Source organism: Camellia sinensis, chromosome 3 (genome assembly GCF_055761805.1).
Source record: "Camellia sinensis isolate YWXY chromosome 3, ASM5576180v1, whole genome shotgun sequence".
Classification (NCBI taxonomy): Eukaryota; Viridiplantae; Streptophyta; class Magnoliopsida; order Ericales; family Theaceae; genus Camellia; species Camellia sinensis.
The window spans coordinates 165,326,363-165,344,729 of record NC_138963.1 but is presented as its reverse complement, the minus strand read 5'-3'; the positions used below and the strand labels follow the sequence as shown (position 1 = coordinate 165,344,729).

Genomic DNA, 18,367 nt, shown 5'->3' with positions numbered 1-18,367 from the left:
TCCAAATCCCCCCCTCCTTTAGGTAAAATTCTCCTTGTTCAAACACATGCCTTTCTTTTATGTCATTTTTGTTACTGAATTCAACTCTGTTAATAGATAGTTTCAGTATTTCAAAGACAAGGTAAATGGTGATTGTCTGACTTATTTTTTGTACTGAAGTAAATATTTTATCTGCAAACAAAAATATGTTATAACTCAAAACTGTCTGTTTCAGTTTCTTGGAGGAAATCATCCTTGGGAGTGGTCAAAACTTTGTATTAGAGGTATTTATTTTAATCGTGTTAGAACTTTGTATGACTTATTGCATGAATGTTTTCAATACACGCGAGTATGATATTTCAAATAAATTATAAGGATGGGTTTTCTTTTGCTGAAGTGATCAAGAATGTATATATATATTTCATTATTTGTGCATAAAGCAAACCCAATTATGGTCTTCTCCTAAGCTGAGTTAACAAAAGCTGCATGTTTACAGAATTCTGTTATTGGCTAATGATATTTTTCTTGTCGTGCTAGTTAACAATATTTTTACTTGAACTTGCCACTTGCTCCAACCTTGAGGCATGATGCTAGTCACTTGTTCTGTGCTCCTATTTTAGTAAACTAGTAGAATTTAACCATGTAAAACCACATAATGACTGGTTTTCATATGGTATCTCCACTGCTTTGGCAATTAAGATTTCATTATAAAGTTGCCTTTAGTCTATACTTACATTTTTTAATGTGTTTTTTTGAACATGTTAAGAATCATTGATTAGAGGAAACTAAAACCTGTTGAGAAATGTTAACAATCCTTTCTACTTTTGTTTTGATGTTTCAAAGATATGTTGTTGCTGAGGACACTTAAGTTTAACTGAAGTTTAATATCTTCCAATGTAATAGTTTTTATTTATTATTTTTTTATAATACTGGAAACTGGTTATTAGACCATGGTATTTATCATTAATGTGCATATCTTTGCTGGAGCTTTTTCACAATGGTAATTTCTGTAGGGTTGTAACCCTTTAGGCATTCGAGGTTGAAGTTGGTAGTAATGATAAAGTGTTCCTGTTAAAGTTTGTGAATTACTAGATGCTGTTTCTGCCTATGGTATGATCAATTTTATATAAGATCACAACTTATCATTGAATAGGATTGAAGGTTGGTGTAGTTAACAATAAAGTGTTCCTATTATGGTTTGTGAACAACTAGATGCTGTTTCTGCCTATGGCAGAACCAAGATTTGAAGACCTCATGCTTATATTAGCTGTGATAACAAATGTGGAATGGGAGCATGTAGATATCTTTGAAAATGAGGGTGATGGGTGACTCCAGTATTGAAAGCAAAATATTTATTTACTTAAATAAGGCCCTCGCTCTCTTCGTTTTAAGGTACAAATTGGGTACTTATCTTCCAATGTCGGGAGCTCAACAGAGTTAAAGGTATTTTTGCTTTCACAACTAGTTTATACAAGAGAATTCATGAAGTTTTTTATTTTTTATTTTTGAAGTTAAAGTGATAGAATTTGCAAAAAAATTATTACTTATTATGATTTTATTTTGGTTTGTTTTACCCTGGATATCATATAAACATAGAACATTGGGCACAAAATACATATTTACTGACACACAGTGTATGATGCTGACTTTCTGTTTTCTGTATGCGTACAATGTTTTTCCTAATTCTACTTTTGCCAATTGTCATCAACTTTTATAGAAATGTTTTATATATCTTTTTTATCTGTCTCATTGTTTATGAATCTTTCACCTACATTGCCCTCTCAGATTGCATACATGTTTCACCACTATGCTAAAGTGGTTTCAGAAAATGTTGGATATAGAATTTCCATATGATTGATGGTTGCTAGTTTTGGATTGTCCATTTATAATGTTTAAACAATATCCAATTTTGGATGTAATTTTATTGGCAATTTTAAAAACTGTTTCCACTTTCTTATGTAATTACTTAGTATTTAGTAATAAGATCGTAAAAAAAGGTTTTTAATTAATGGGATATTATTTGTTCTGACCTAGGACTTGATTTAGTTCATAGAGATAGTGGCATAAGTGGTAATCAGTTAACAAGATTTGTTGTGTAAGTTAGTTTCTGATTCTTCATAAAGTTGTTATAAATGCAACTTAGCATATGAGGTGTATTTAAGTTGAAGAACTTTCAATACTAGTGACTGATATGATTGCTTGCTGGAACACCATTTCTTATTTCAGATGTTGGAAATCTCATGGTTTCATACAACATTAGTTTCCTGTGACCCTCATCAAATTTCTTGAAATTCCTTGCAAATGTTGAGTATGATGTTATGTAACTGATAGCAGCTATTGAATCAAAAAAAGGTGAAAGATGGATGAAACTCTGCTAAAAGTGTGTGAGGGGTTTGTCTTGCGCTGTCAATTATAATGGTAGAGATAAAATGGAGTTCAAAGTGGACTTTAGTTTAGAGTTCAGAAATAGTTGTTTAAGAGCAAGTCTTACATAGAATTAGACAGTGAAAGGATTGCTTGCTATGAAGATTAGAACCTGTTCTATTGTTAGAAGTTTTGGAGTGTTTTATTTTATTTTTATTTTTTATGATGGGGATTTTGGTCAGTGATTTGTGAACTGTTGAATTTTACACGATTAGCTCAGACTTTCAATCTTTTGATGGAAAGATACTAAATTTTAAAAATTTGCATTTCATGATGATGAATGGGATTTGGCAGTTTGCTATGTTTTGCTGTACATCTGATGAATGGGATTGGGCAGTTTGCTTGTGCAATGAGCCTTTTCTTGATGTATGAGTTTCAAAATTTCTTCATTTCATTGTCTATTCTACTAGGCAAATGTTTGGCTATCTGGGTTCATATGTTGCCTTTGCACTGTAATTAATTCATGGAACTGTCTAAAAGTGTTATTGTATGTTAACATGAATTATTACTCTCTTATAAGTATAATAGTGTGAATTTTCTTTGGTTTGTTGTGCTTATATTAGGTCGCTCTAAGAATGAGATTTAGGAGGTTGAAAATGGTTTGAATGACACTACAACAAGCTGCAGCCCTATCTGTTCTGACTTTAGCTACTCTGGCTGCGGCTCATACTGCAGCCTTGCTTGTGTTGACCTGGCCTGGTCTTGCTGCAGTTGGGGCTGCTGCGGTTGGGAATGCAGCCTTGGCTGCAGTGGCTGACTTTGGCTTATGCTTTGTGTGCTCTGGCTTATCAAATCTGAATTGGTGCTTGGTTGGTTGCCCCTATATGGTTTGCAGTTTTAGATTGGAATTTGTAAAACGCAGGGTCACTTCAGAATGTTGAAGCATGTCATGGTTAGTTCATTTCTCATGATGTTTGCATGTGTATTTGGAATTAACTAGTGGAAGCATGTCATGGTTAGTTCATTTTTCATGGCTGTTGGAGGTGGGTATCTTTGTCTTAGGTTTCTTATGTTCATTTTCTTAGGAGACATAGTTCTTACTAGTGTCTTTTTTTTTTTTTTTTTAAACTTCACGTGTACATATAGTTCTTGCTTCTGTAGCTTGCACTAGTACTTTTATTTTTTTAAAAGAAAGTCTTTCCATTTCGCATTGATATGTGAGGCATTGCATATCTTGTGCTGATATGTTTTCTCAATCTTCTCAGGAAAGTTGTGCGTTGTTCAAATGTTGCAGCAGAACAAGAGGTGGAGATGCAAAGACTTTAGATCAGAGGTGGAGATTACTTTTGGCATGAAACATATTACCATTGGCATGGTATAGATTACTAGTGGATATTTCTTTTTTTGTGTACGGAGGACATTATTTTTGTATGATTATCTGTTTGTATGGAATTATTATTTTGGGTTGAATTATATTTGATTTGTGTAGAATTTGATGTTCAAAGACCAAGTTTTTGGATGGTTGAAAGTGAAATAGAAATAGAAATAGGCATATGTATTGTTTTGTTTATATACAGGGTGCAAGTTGCACAAAATAAATACAGGTTGTGGAGAAATTAATAATAATAAAAAAAAACACTAAATAAAGTTTTGGGTTACTAAAAATGTTTAGTAGCCAAAAAAAAAACTTATTGGTGACTAAAAATTTAGTAACCAAAAATATGAGATTTTAGGCAGCTAAATAGTTTCGTAGCTAAAAAAAAAAAAGATGAAAATAATTTCTTTTGGCGACTAAATATTTAGTAGCAAAAAATAAATGACACTTTGGATGACTAAATAGTTAGCAGCAAAAAATAAAATAAAATGAAAAATAAATTTTTTGGCCACTAAATTCTTTGGTCCCTAAATGTAGTAACACTGTGACTAAAACTTATCCACAACTAAAAGTTTTAGTCATTGAAAATCAAAATTAATTTTATTTTGAAAACTTTTGGCGACTAAATATTTAGTCGCCAATTTATGACTTTTGGCTACTAGAAAATATTTAGTCGCCAATATCTTTCCTGACAATTAATCAATGACCAATCTGGCGACCAAAAAAATTAGTTGCTAAAAACTTTCGGCGACTAAAACTTAACCTTTTGCGACTAAAAATTTAATCACCAAAGTGTCATTTCTTGTAGTGATTATACAACATATCCTGTTGACACAAGACTTCATTTGATTATTCTATTCAATTAATCAAATCTGCCCCTTATTTCGACCCCATTGGTAGACATGCCTATTCCATTTCCGAGCTCTGCTTTTTTTTTTTTTCCTTCCTCATATGTTATTTCTAAGATAAAATACATCCATGGTTCCCAAGCGCTTTGTGTCATTTTGATATTTCAAATTTTAATTTTACCAATTCGTTCCAACGGTTTTGCAATTTGAGTCAAATTAGTCTTATTTTAAGTGAACTGGCTAAATTCTTACCAGAATCATAATGAAATACATTTATAATCTCTAAAATATAAGTTTGCGTCACTGTATTTCCTAAAATTTTTAGTTTTGTCACTTGGGTCCTACACATTGATAAAGAAAATCAAATGCAACTTTTTAGTATTGAGGGACAAAATTGACAAAATCAAAACTATGAGAACAAGAACGACACAAAACAGATAGTTTAGGGATCATAGTTTAATTTTATAATTATCCCCTTAACAAATTTGACTCAAATTGCAAAATTTCAAGGATGAAATTGTCAAAATTAAAACTTTGAGTACTAAAATGACAAGAAATAGTACATACTTTAGGGATCTTAGATAAATTTTAGCCTTCCTTTTGTACGTTGGTGTGAAACTTCAATCATTTTTGTCCTCCTCTTCATCATAGTTGAAAGGCAAAGGTACTGTCTTAAATGCACGATACTTGCCTACATTATTCAAATGTTCATTCTCCAACCTAGTTAATCAACAAACAAACAAAACACAAAAAATTAGTAAATTAAATAATTAATTACAAATTCTAAGAGTCGTGTTAAGTTGCGATTAAAGAAAGTGAGGTATTGAAATCTTGGGACCAAAAAAAAAAAAAATCTTGGCAATATCTTGAAAATACCTGAAGAAACTCCACATGTCACGTCGAAAAATCTCTAGGGAGGCTACAAGTACAGTTAGGGTTGGTTTGTGTAAGTAAAAAACCTGGAAATTCAACACTGTTTGTAGCCAGGCAAATCTCAACAAGACATTCAAAACCTGCATTTTTCGTTGAACATGGTTAGAAGTTACTGAGCTTGGAAGCTCATACAATTATGTACAGAGTAAATTATGCTTCACATCTTTACATTTTATACCAAATCTCACTTTGGTCTCTAAATTTTCAATTGTAAAAGTCAATCCTTCGCATTTTTAGTCAAAGTACAATGTGGTTTTTCTGTTAATTTGGTGTTAGATTTACTAATGAAAAGTGCCACATGACCCTTATACAAGGCATTTTTTAGGGGACAATATAATTTTCTTCCTCTCAATTTGTTTACTGTACTCTTAACTGAAAATGGAAATTTTCTTTTCTATTTTTTGTTACTGTTTTTCACTCTACAGTTATTTCTGTACAGTATTTTCAGCCTGTACTGAAAAAGAAAATCTTTTTTTCTATTTGTCTACTATATTTTCACTCTCTAAGGCAAAAGGAAGAAAAGGAAAAAAAAAAAAAAAAAAAAAAAACATTTTCGTCCTAAAAAATGCCTCATGTGAGGGTTACATGACAATTTTTGTCAACAAATTTAACACTGAACTAATAGAAAGGCCATATTGCATCTTCACCAAAAAAATGTAAGAGATTGACTATTAGAATTAAAAAATGACACATCAAGTGAGGTGCCAACAGTAATTTATCTCTTACTCACCATGGCTACAAAATAGACACTGTTGTGTGGGACTAGAAGCTTGTCTCTCAACCAACGGTTCTTAGAATTCTTCTGAAGAAGGCCCCAATCTATGACAAGGTCCCAATAGGTACCAAAGATTGCTGCATTCAATGAGGAAATGAAAGCTATAGTCTTCCAACCAATCCCTTGTTTGAGCTCATAAGCTGTCCTCATAGTCACAGCTATTATGGTTGAGAAATATTTCAATGCATTGATTCCTTGCATACCATCTCTCTCTTCGTACAGGTGACGAAGGCACTTGGAAGAAAAGAAAAAAAGTGTTTTAGGTGAGTAATTTTTGTGGAAATATTTCAAAGAACAAAGAAATTGACTTTGAGCTTATGTATGAAATTTCAGCCAAGTTAAGTTCCAATTTCAAGCAATTTCACAAACTAAGGTGTCATTTTAATAATTTAAAAAAAAAAACTTGTTCGGTGTACACAATGAAAACAAAAATGAAGAAACATGTTTGATGAGCTGTCGGTGGTGGTGCTAGCAGTTGAGAGTGGACAAATATGGTGGCTAGCGGTGGGGTGGGCCGGGGAGGGCTGCCAGCATGTGGCCAGAGGTCATGTGCAGTGACTGTTCGATCACGTGGAGTCTACCTGATCTTGTAGGAGCTCAATGGAGGGTTGTTGCAGCCGGCTGGTGGCTGTGGTGGGTGGAGGAGGTGGTGGGAGAGGAAGGAGAGAGTGCAAACTTGTTTTGAAAATAAGTAAAACATTTTTTCTCTGTTTTCAAAAAAATAAGTTTTCATTTTCAATTTAAGAAAGGAAAAAATAAATAAAAAAAAAGCAGAAAAAAATGGAAATATTACCAAACCAGGCCCAAATTGTTCATGTTTGGGGAAAAGCTGAAGGTAATTTTGGATAAAGTTTCAAAGCTATCAACCAATGCGTCTCAAGTTTTCTTATCATTTCAATACCAATACATTCTAGTTAGAATGAAAATCACTTCTAACAGTGAGTTGCTGACAAGTATCAGTTTATAGTTGATTCAAGATTTGATGAGACTGCTATAAAAAACATTTTTGTGGCTAATGTGTCACGACCCCAAACCGCCCCTAGTAGTTTGGTGCCGTGATGGCCAGTAATCCGTAATTACCGAAGGCCAACTTACAAAATTCACACACAATCAGAGTATTTATATAGGGGGCTCACAAATGCGGAAGCAATAATTCAAGACACAAGTGGTCCATAAGAGCAGTGCATAAGTCAAATGAAATGGCATACATCTTTATATAGCTTTAAAACTTGAATACAAGGTACAAAATACACATTACATCATAACAAAGGGCTTCCCAAGCCGACATGTTCAAAATACAAAAGCTTCAAGATTGCCGACGTCCTCACTGCCGACGTAACAGGCATACAAAACACCTTGTAAAACACACATCTCGGCGTAGCCGACTTATAGCTTGCTACCTACATATATACATAGGGAGGGTGAGCTTGGATACTCAGTGAATGGTACAAGTAATAAAGGGGTTAAATGAATGATTCCCGAGGTCTTTACAAAGCAATACATAATATATCAAGTCAAAACCATACTTATCATAACTTGTACAAAACATGAAATAAATCTTGTTCATCAAACTTGGTCTTGCAAAACTCACATACTTAACACGTGTCAAATCTCATAACATAACCTCGGCATAACCTTGGTCCTTCAAAACATACTTGTGTCACTTAGGCCCGTAGCCCGCTTTGACCATTACTTGTGTCACTTAGGCCCGTAGCCCGCTTTGACCATTACTTGTGTCACTTAGGCCCGTAGCCCGCTTTGACCATTACTTGTGTCACTTAGGCCCGTAGCCCGCTTTGACCATTACTTGTGTCACTTAGGCCCGTAGCCCGCTTTGACAAGGACCGTATCCTTTTATACTTAGTACTGCGAAAGTTTAGAGTCCTCCAGCACAAGGGACTATGTTACATAGGCTTAACGTCCCCTAACACGAAAGGACGGCGTTACTTAGGCTTAACGTCCCCTAACACGAAAGGACGGTTCCAAGAATGCCATTCAAAACAAAGCTTATACTTGATACATAAAATAGGGGTGATCATTAGTGCTTAACAAATACTTTTATCAAAACAAGGCAAAGCTTTATCAAAACTTTAAGAACATAACTTTATTAAAAATACCACTCACCCTAGTTCTTGGGACGTCGGGGTCAAGGCAAAGGTCCAAGTCCTACAAACACATGGCAAAGCATACTGAACATACTTCTCAAAACAAGTCTCACATGCATGCAATGATCTCGGGAAAACATGCTAGAAGTCAAAACACTGTTTTACATGTCAGGAAGACATGCTGGGTACCAACCAGGTCTAAGCCGAGGTCCTACACCTCCTGGCCGAGGTGCGGCTACCTAGGCTTCGGCATGCGGCTGCACGCCGAGGTGCGCACAAGACAACCAAAGGTGTAAGTGATTATGCAAGGTAGGCCAAGGTGAGATACGATGCTTGGCCTAAGTGTGAGGTCTAGATGAGAGTGGTCTCGGCGACTACACCCCGGAAAGTGAAGTCTGGAGACCTGGGTTTCCACCCGTGAAGAACAGGAAGGACATGAACATGAAGATCATGAAGAACATGAATGCTAAAATCATAACTTGTTATTACGAGATCTGGGATTTCATGACATGAGTTCGAAAACATGGACCTGGGTACCCATACTTGAAAATCATGCAAGAACAAACACAAAAACATGGATCTAGACATGAGCCTTCGGATCAAAACGTGACTTTTCTTGAAGAACACATGAAAACCATTTTCTCTTTCTAAAACCGAACTTCAAAGCGATGCATGGCTTACAAATCATTTTCAATCATGCAATGCAATATCATAAACATATAGAACAACAAGAGCGGATCAAGAATCTAACCTTAGAACACGGATCTAACGGTTCGATCTCAAAGAATCAAGCTTGGAAATCCACTCTCTCTCAAGAACTCTTCTCCCTCTTCTAGAGCTTCTCTCTCTACTCTTCAAAACAAGATACAACAAATGAGGGGTTTCTCTCTCTGCCGGCTGACTTAACTCTCAGCTCGGACACGTGGCAACGGTTGGTTGGTTCTCTTCAAAAAGGTGATAGATTGACAAGACAAGGCCCTGACAAGGCGTATCTAGCAAGCTACTCGGAATGGCACTCCGGCAAGGGGTGACATCGGCTAACCACAAGACTTCGGCAACTAGGGTGACAATGACCTCGGCTAGGAAGGACAACACTTGACTAAGCTGTGCCACACCTTGGCCTAGATGTGCCACACCTCGGTCTAGGTCATACCACTCCAGGACAAGGTCGCTCAGGTGCAAGGGTAACATCTCGGCCTAGATGATACACATCTCGGCCTTGGTGATTCACACCTCGGCCCAGATAATGACATCCCGGCCAATATGTCAAAGCAAAGGTGGAGGTCAAACGAAGGGGTTCCAAGATACTTCTATACTGAGGATGACCTCGGCTTGGAATGATCTAGGCTTAACATAACCTAGGCTTGGCATAACATCGGTTAAGATACCTTAGGCTTGGCGTGACCTAGGCTTCACATCAAGGAGGGAGCAAAGCAAGCACACAACACTTAGACAAATCACGAGGCATCAAAGCAAGGCATGGATCTTACTTAAGCAAAACAAGTCAAAATGTGCAAATGCAAGCTTAACAAAATAGAAACATGCAAATGTGCAGGAACATGACTAGGATATGAATGTGGGTTATTACATTCTTCCCCCCTTAAAGAAGTTTGGTCCCCAAACTTCGCTTACCTTATTTCCAAAATAGTTCCCGATGTCAAGTTCTCATCTCTGCTTATCCCCTCTAGCCTTTATCTTGGGACAATCCTTAATGCGGTGACCCCTCTCTCCGCATCCGAAACATGCTCCAGTCGCTCGAAGACAAACCCCAAAATGTAGCTTCCCACAACTCGCACACGTCGGCCTGGTGCCACTTTCCTGATTCGCGTTGTTGGGACTATCTTCCACTGTCTTCTCCTCGGCATCATTCGGGTCTGCCTCTTCTTCGCGATTGTCGTAGGTCTGTCTCTTCCTTTGACTCTTCCCCGAACTTTGACTTCTGTTCAGGTTGGCTTCTGCAAGGAGGGCTTTGTCTAATACTCCAGCATACGTCGGCATGTCGAGTAAATTGACCTGATCTTGTATCGGCCCTCAAAGTCCACTCTCAAACTTCCTAGCTTTCATGTATTCGTCGTTGGCCATGCGAGGTACAAACCTTGCCAATTCGGTAAAAGCGCGGTCGTATTCCGCCACTGTTCGGTTGCCCTGTGTCAAGGTATGAAATTCGGTGGCCTTGCGATTTCGAACACTTAAGGGAAAATGTTTGTTGTAGAACAATTCCAAAAATCTGGCCCAAGTCAAGTCTGGGTTGCCTTCTCGAATCATCATCCACCATCTACGGGGGTCGTCTTCCAATGTGAACGCTGCTAGTGCTACTTTCTGAGCGTCGGTGCTGGGAAAAACCTCGAACATTTTCTCCATCTCAAGAATCCATGCTTCTGCTTTCATCGGCTCTATACCTCCATGGAACTTCGGCGGTTTCATCTTCTTGAATTCTCTGATCAGGGTCAATGTGTCATCTCCATATAGAGCTGGTTGCGGAGGCACTTGCGGTACTGGCAGTGGTGGAACTGCATGTTGGCCATCTGTTTGCTCGGCCTGGGTGGAGGTAGTACCGGTGTTCTGCTGCCTTGCCTGCCTTAATTCATCGGCCAAACTTTCAACCAATCTTTCTAATCTGTTTATTCTGTCCTCGGATTGATCTCGGCTAACTGGGGGTCTACCTCTTCTCATGATACTGGGGGTATGCAGGATGTGACTCTTAGAATAAAATGAACAAATGAACATGTATGCAAGTGAACATGATCATGCCGAGATGATGCACACCTCATCAAGTAGCAAGCAACATGATGCAATTCTAAAATCATTCTAAGGGACATCCTATGCTCTTTAGGACTCAAAGTGTGTGAATAACGTACTATAAGGAACTTGTGCTCTGATACCATTCTGTCACGACCCCAAACCGCCCCTAGTAGTTTGGTGCCGTGATGGCCAGTAATCCGTAATTACCGAAGGCCAACTTACAAAATTCACACACAATCAGAGTATTTATATAGGGGGCTCACAAATGCGGAAGCAATAATTCAAGATACAAGTGGTCCATAAGAGCAGTGCATAAGTCAAATGAAATGGCATACATCTTTATATAGCTTTAAAACTTGAATACAAGGTACAAAATACACATTACATCATAACAAAGGGCTTCCCAAGCCGACATGTTCAAAATACAAAAGCTTCAAGATTGCCGACGTCCTCACTGCCGACGTAACAGGCATACAAAACACCTTGTAAAACACACATCTCGGCGTAGCCGACTTATAGCTTGCTACCTACATATATACATAGGGAGGGTGAGCTTGGATACTCAGTGAATGGTACAAGTAATAAAGGGGTTAAATGAATGATTCCCGAGGTCTTTACAAAGCAATACATAATATATCAAGTCAAAACCATACTTATCATAACTTGTACAAAACATGAAATAAATCTTGTTCATCAAACTTGGTCTTGCAAAACTCACATACTTAACACGTGTCAAATCTCATAACATAACCTCGGCATAACCTTGGTCCTTCAAAACATACTTGTGTCACTTAGGCCCGTAGCCCGCTTTGACCATTACTTGTGTCACTTAGGCCCGTAGCCCGCTTTGACCATTACTTGTGTCACTTAGGCCCGTAGCCCGCTTTGACCATTACTTGTGTCACTTAGGCCCGTAGCCCGCTTTGACCATTACTTGTGTCACTTAGGCCCGTAGCCCGCTTTGACCATTACTTGTGTCACTTAGGCCCGTAGCCCGCTTTGACCATTACTTGTGTCACTTAGGCCCGTAGCCCGCTTTGACAAGGACCGTATCCTTTTATACTTAGTACTGCGAAAGTTTAGAGTCCTCCAGCACAAGGGACTATGTTACATAGGCTTAACGTCCCCTAACACGAAAGGACGGCGTTACTTAGGCTTAACGTCCCCTAACACGAAAGGACGGTTCCAAGAATGCCATTCAAAACAAAGCTTATACTTGATACATAAAATAGGGGTGATCATTCGTGCTTAACAAATACTTTTATCAAAACAAGGCAAAGCTTTATCAAAACTTTAAGAACATAACTTTATTAAAAATACCACTCACCCTAGTTCTTGGGACGTCGGGGTCAAGGCAAAGGTCCAAGTCCTACAAACACATGGCAAAGCATACTGAACATACTTCTCAAAACAAGTCTCACATGCATGCAATGATCTCGGGAAAACATGCTAGAAGTCAAAACACTGTTTTACATGTCAGGAAGACATGCTGGGTACCAACCAGGTCTAAGCCGAGGTCCTACACCTCCTGGCCGAGGTGCGGCTACCTAGGCTTCGGCATGCGGCTGCACGCCGAGGTGCGCACAAGACAACCAAAGGTGTAAGTGATTATGCAAGGTAGGCTAAGGTGAGATACGATGCTTGGCCTAAGTGTGAGGTCTAGATGAGAGTGGTCTCGGCGACTACACCCCGGAAAGTGAAGTCTGGAGACCTGGGTTTCCACCCGTGAAGAACAGGAAGGACATGAACATGAAGATCATGAAGAACATGAATGCTAAAATCATAACTTGTTATTACGAGATCTGGGATTTCATGACATGAGTTCGAAAACATGGACCTGGGTACCCATACTTGAAAATCATGCAAGAACAAACACAAAAACATGGATCTAGACATGAGCCTTCGGATCAAAACGTGACTTTTCTTGAAGAACACATGAAAACCATTTTCTCTTTCTAAAACCGAACTTCAAAGCGATGCATGGCTTACAAATCATTTTCAATCATGCAATGCAATATCATAAACATATAGAACAACAAGAGCGGATCAAGAATCTAACCTTAGAACACGGATCTAACGGTTCGATCTCAAAGAATCAAGCTTGGAAATCCACTCTCTCTCAAGAACTCTTCTCTCTCTTCTAGAGCTTCTCTCTCTACTCTTCAAAACAAGATACAACAAATGAGGGGTTTCTCTCTCTGCCGGCTGACTTAACTCTCAGCTCGGACACGTGGCAACGGTTGGTTGGTTCTCTTCAAAAAGGTGATAGATTGACAAGACAAGGCCCTGACAAGGCGTATCTAGCAAGCTACTCGGAATGGCACTCCGGCAAGGGGTGACATCGGCTAACCACAAGACTTCGGCAACTAGGGTGACAATGACCTCGGCTAGGAAGGACAACACTTGACTAAGCTGTGCCACACCTTGGCCTAGATGTGCCACACCTCGGTCTAGGTCATACCACTCCAGGACAAGGTCGCTCAGGTGCAAGGGTAACATCTCGGCCTAGATGATACACATCTCGGCCTTGGTGATTCACACCTCGGCCCAGATAATGACATCCCGGCCAATATGTCAAAGCAAAGGTGGAGGTCAAACGAAGGGGTTCCAAGATACTTCTATACTGAGGATGACCTCGGCTTGGAATGATCTAGGCTTAACATAACCTAGGCTTGGCATAACATCGGTTAAGATAACTTAGGCTTGGCGTGACCTAGGCTTCACATCAAGGAGGGAGCAAAGCAAGCACACAACACTTAGACAAATCACGAGGCATCAAAGCAAGGCATGGATCTTACTTAAGCAAAACAAGTCAAAATGTGCAAATGCAAGCTTAACAAAACAGAAACATGCAAATGTGCAGGAACATGACTAGGATATGAATGTGGGTTATTACATAATGATTTAAAAAAATTGAAACCCATATCACCCAATTCCTGATATGTATCGCTCAATATTTAAGATACCTCAACACCACGACTGATATTGATTCGTATCCCAAGACTGCTATTTAAGAACTATAAGGGTCATTAGAGCTCATAAGCTTGCAAGAAAACCTGAAATTGGAAGAAACAACGATTGACTTGCCTGAAGAAAACGAGACCAGTAGGGAATTGCAGCAATAGTGAAATAAAGTGTTTTGTAAGTATTTTCTCTGTTCTTATAGTCTCCCCAACCATAGTAGCAAATGTAGAATTCCAGACTTCTAAATCCTTGCACCTATAATAAAAACAATACTCGACATTAGAAATCATTTCAAACAAACGAGGAGGCATATGTATTGAAACTGTTTGGCAGCAGTTAAAAAAGCCTCTTTTTTCCCTTAATTTTTTTGATTTTAGTGATTTTTTTATTTTTTTAAAATTTGAATCATTTTTTTTATTCTATTTTCGGTTTGTCTAGTCTAGTAGGATTTAAAAAGTAAATTTTTTCTTGAAAGAAATCTAAATTCTTGTTCACTAAAGTATTAAAACAAAAAAAAAAAAAAAATCAAAATTTTAGTTTTTATTTAACTCTTCTTTTTTTTTATTTTTAATTTACTTTTTTGATCTATCTAGTTTAAGCATAATCAAAAAGTTTTTTTTTTTTTTTTTTGTGGGTAAAATTACAGAAAATTTCACCAAAAAAATAATTTAAACCCTACTTTAGCCTAACCAAAGCCCCACCTACTCACCTGGCTTTGTTAATTGGTCCGCCAAGAAAAATTCAGGAAGTGTCACCTGCATAGGAAAGAAAACATCAGGCAAATGAATTATTCAAATTCTTGAATGTTTTTCCTTTGAAAATTTCAAAGTATACAGAATTCGATTATAGAATTTGACGCCATCCTCTTAGTGGGGTCAAAATTGTGTCTAGTTCTATGATCGAATTTTGCACACCTAAAAGAGCTGTTGTTTTTATAAGGTCACACCATCAACTAAAGTTTACCTTGTACAGCGGAGCACAAATACAGTGAAACATACAACGAAGAAAAAAGAAGCGATTTGATCGGAAAATGATATTGAACGGGCAGAACAACATGACAATGAAGAGCTGCAATGAAAGTGGAATTTCAATTTTAAGCAAAATTGAGAAATGGAAAACACAAAAAAGCTTGGTTGTGAACTTCAACGCTGTACTTCAATAATAGGTAGAGAGCTTTCTCATGATTTTGGATTAAAATGCATTGTTAACAATTCTAATGACAAATATTAAATGATCAAACTACCCATCCTATTTCTTTTTACTCTTATCAGCTCTCTGTCTTCAGTTAATACTCTTCATTTGTTAAAATTTCACCTAATTTCAAACTTAATAAAATATTAGCCCATTTAAACTTAGATTTAAGTAAAATACTTAAAAACTAAGTAGTAATTAAAAAAAATGTGTATAATTAAATAAAATACATTAATTACCAAATAAATATTAATTATATATACAATAAGGTATATAATTAACTTGATTTTTAATTGCGTGTACAATTTATGTCTATAAGAATGTGTGTAATAGCTTTAGATAGGTTTTGGATGAAAAATGTGAAGAAAAGAGGATTTTGTCCATTTGCTTTGAAATTAGACTTTTGACTCTATTTGAAAACATACGTGACCACTTTCTGTTATTTTAGATGGATTTTTTAATAGAATGAAATAAAGTGTTAAACAGACAAAATCACTAGAAAACACTTTGCCTATTATTGAAGAACATGGATTGCAAACCACCCAAATATTAAGATGATAAAGTCGATTTTGCCCTTAATTAAACTTACCCCTAAAAGTGCCTGAGGTACAAGTTCAGTGAATTGTTGGAAACGTTGAGTTTTAGGATCCATTTCCATAGCAAGGTTTGCAAGTGCACCTGCCATTGCAAACACTGCAACACCAAAGCTGAGGAGAAGAACATCTTTGCATCCCAATTCAGTTCCTTCTTTGAAACCAAATATAAATGGATAATTCACTCTGTATCTCTTCCAAAAGTATATATTTGCAGCATACATGAGCAGGTGAAGTGCAATGAATCCAAACAAGCTGCAATACTAAAATTTAACATGTCAAACGAGTACCAAGTTTGGTGGCCAAGTGACTTTTTAATGAGTGTTCATTGTGTGAAATCTATTGCAAATAGGGGTAAGTATTGATCGTGCTAGGCCTAAGTTAGAACAAATTTAAAAAATAACCTCGTGCCCAAATCTGGCACGGTTTGACATCGGGCTTAAAAGTTCAATCTCAAGTCTGGTTCTAAAATTAAATTACAATCCCAAACCCGCCTAATGAACACCCATATATTAAAGAAAAAATAAAATTTATAAAATAAGAATTAATATTTTTGTAGTCAAGTTGGCACAAATATTTAATTTTGTTTAGTATATTCTAAGTTTAAAGCTTGATGGGTGTACTTTTCCTCTTAAGTGTATCTTCTTTAATTTAAACAAAAAGGGAACTAAATAAATTATAAATGTTTGTTTATGTAATATATAAATTATATTAATAATTGGGCTAGACTAGGTTGGGCTCAAAGGAGAATTCTCAAACCCAGTTCATTAATAAACGAGTTTAAAAGTTTGTTACAATCAAGCCTTATAAACTTAAATATCAATCCTAACACCAAAATGTGAGGTGAGTTGGGCAATCTAATGGGCTTGTGCTGAGCCCTAATTACAAATTGATGTTTACCCCTCATTTTTTAGCATAAACAATAAACACTCAAGAAAAAAATATCATGTGGGGTAGCTCTAATTTACCTATAAAGGGGAAACATGGTTTCCATTAGGCCTGTCAACGGGTCGGATCTGTCAAAATCCGATCCGATCCGATTAACTATTAATCCGAATCCGAATCCGAACACGATTATTGAAAATCCGATTATACGTGATCCGATCCGATCCGTTTTACACGGATATCCGATCTGAATAATCCGATCCGATCCGATCCGTTTTTTTTTTTTTTTTTAAAGCCAGCCATAAAGTCAAGAAAATACCAATTATAAAAAAAACATAGCAGCTTTTTATAATGAAAAGTTCATCTTGATGTTCTGACTTTCCTAAGGCAAATCATCACCAATGCAAAACATAACATCATTTCAAAGCATCTTTCCAAAACAAAACATCACAATTTCTCCCCTTGTGATACAATCAAAAATACATAAATGAGGGCTTTCACAATGTAGCATGAAGTAACAACAAAGAAAAACTTTTTTAAAAAAATATTCAATTCCAGCAAACTAAAAGTGAAATTGAAAGATATCTAGCATGTTTGACTAGCAACATCAAAATTGGAAACAAGTCTATTTCATTACACATGCTAAACATATGTTCTCAGATTTTGAACATACAAATCAAATCAAACAATACTAAGCTGAGCAGTCTAATTCAAAGCTTACAAGCCTAACCCAGCTCAATAACTCAACCTGATCATATCCCAGATAGAGTACAAAAGTCACTGTTGCATTCATGGTGTAAAAACAACTCAAAAGATGTCACCAGGTTTTGAGAGACAATGGAGCATCATTACAAAGCAACAAACCAATCACTTGGTTGCAAATTAAACGGTGATGTGATTCAGTTTCACTATCACCAATCATATCCAACTCAAAAAGAATAATTCCATCATTGACAAAAAAAAAAAAGTAACATCAGCCACCAAAACATTGCCACTGCATTCTCTAACTTACAAGAGGTCAGAATTTTATGACACATTTTTGGCACAAAAGTAAAACCAGAAAAAACTCATGAAAGACTCGTATGAAGAACAAGCTATGCTATACTATCTGAGAGCTAACAATAGTTTCCCAAACATGTTTGTGTCTCTTTTGGTCTTCTCTATTAGTTCTTCAGTATCTTCTCTTGTTCTTTGCTTCTACTACGATAACATCAGCCACCAAAACATCTGCAGAAGTAATTTTATCAATGTATCAGCAAGTGTACGATTCTTCCAAGTCAATAACTTTAATAGCAACCACTTTATTAAGCTCATTATCAAACCTGCAAATCAAGAAAGCTATTACCTTAATATGCAAACAGATTATCAAATTATGTCAGATACGAATTCATAGATCACTATAAAGGCATGGGACAAGCCCCATAATCTGAACCATATTTACCCATCTACTTCAAGTGATTCGATTCAATTCAATCCATCTACTCATGTCTGCATTCTTCTACATCTGCAATTTGAAAATAATGTGACATTAAGATATTCATAGAACTAAACTAAATAACATCTAATTATTTAAAAATTTCAATATTTCACTTACTTCTATTTTTGGTTGATTC

General features: G+C 36.8%; 1 pseudogene across 1 annotated transcript in view; it reads right to left on the bottom strand.

Annotated features, from left to right (window-relative positions):
- The window catches only part of LOC114288026 (phosphate transporter PHO1 homolog 3-like), a 34,674-nt pseudogene that overhangs the window by 2,062 nt on the left and 14,245 nt on the right, over positions 1-18,367 (bottom strand). The window contains exons 6-14 of the transcript XR_014363364.1: positions 18,020-18,076; positions 16,838-16,885; positions 15,866-16,124; positions 15,049-15,153; positions 14,787-14,840; positions 14,209-14,340; positions 6,230-6,508; positions 5,443-5,579; positions 5,134-5,286 (exon numbers count right to left, since the gene is read on the bottom strand). The product of XR_014363364.1 is annotated as a phosphate transporter PHO1 homolog 3-like (transcript). The remainder of the gene's footprint in view (positions 1-5,133; positions 5,287-5,442; positions 5,580-6,229; positions 6,509-14,208; positions 14,341-14,786; positions 14,841-15,048; positions 15,154-15,865; positions 16,125-16,837; positions 16,886-18,019; positions 18,077-18,367) is intronic.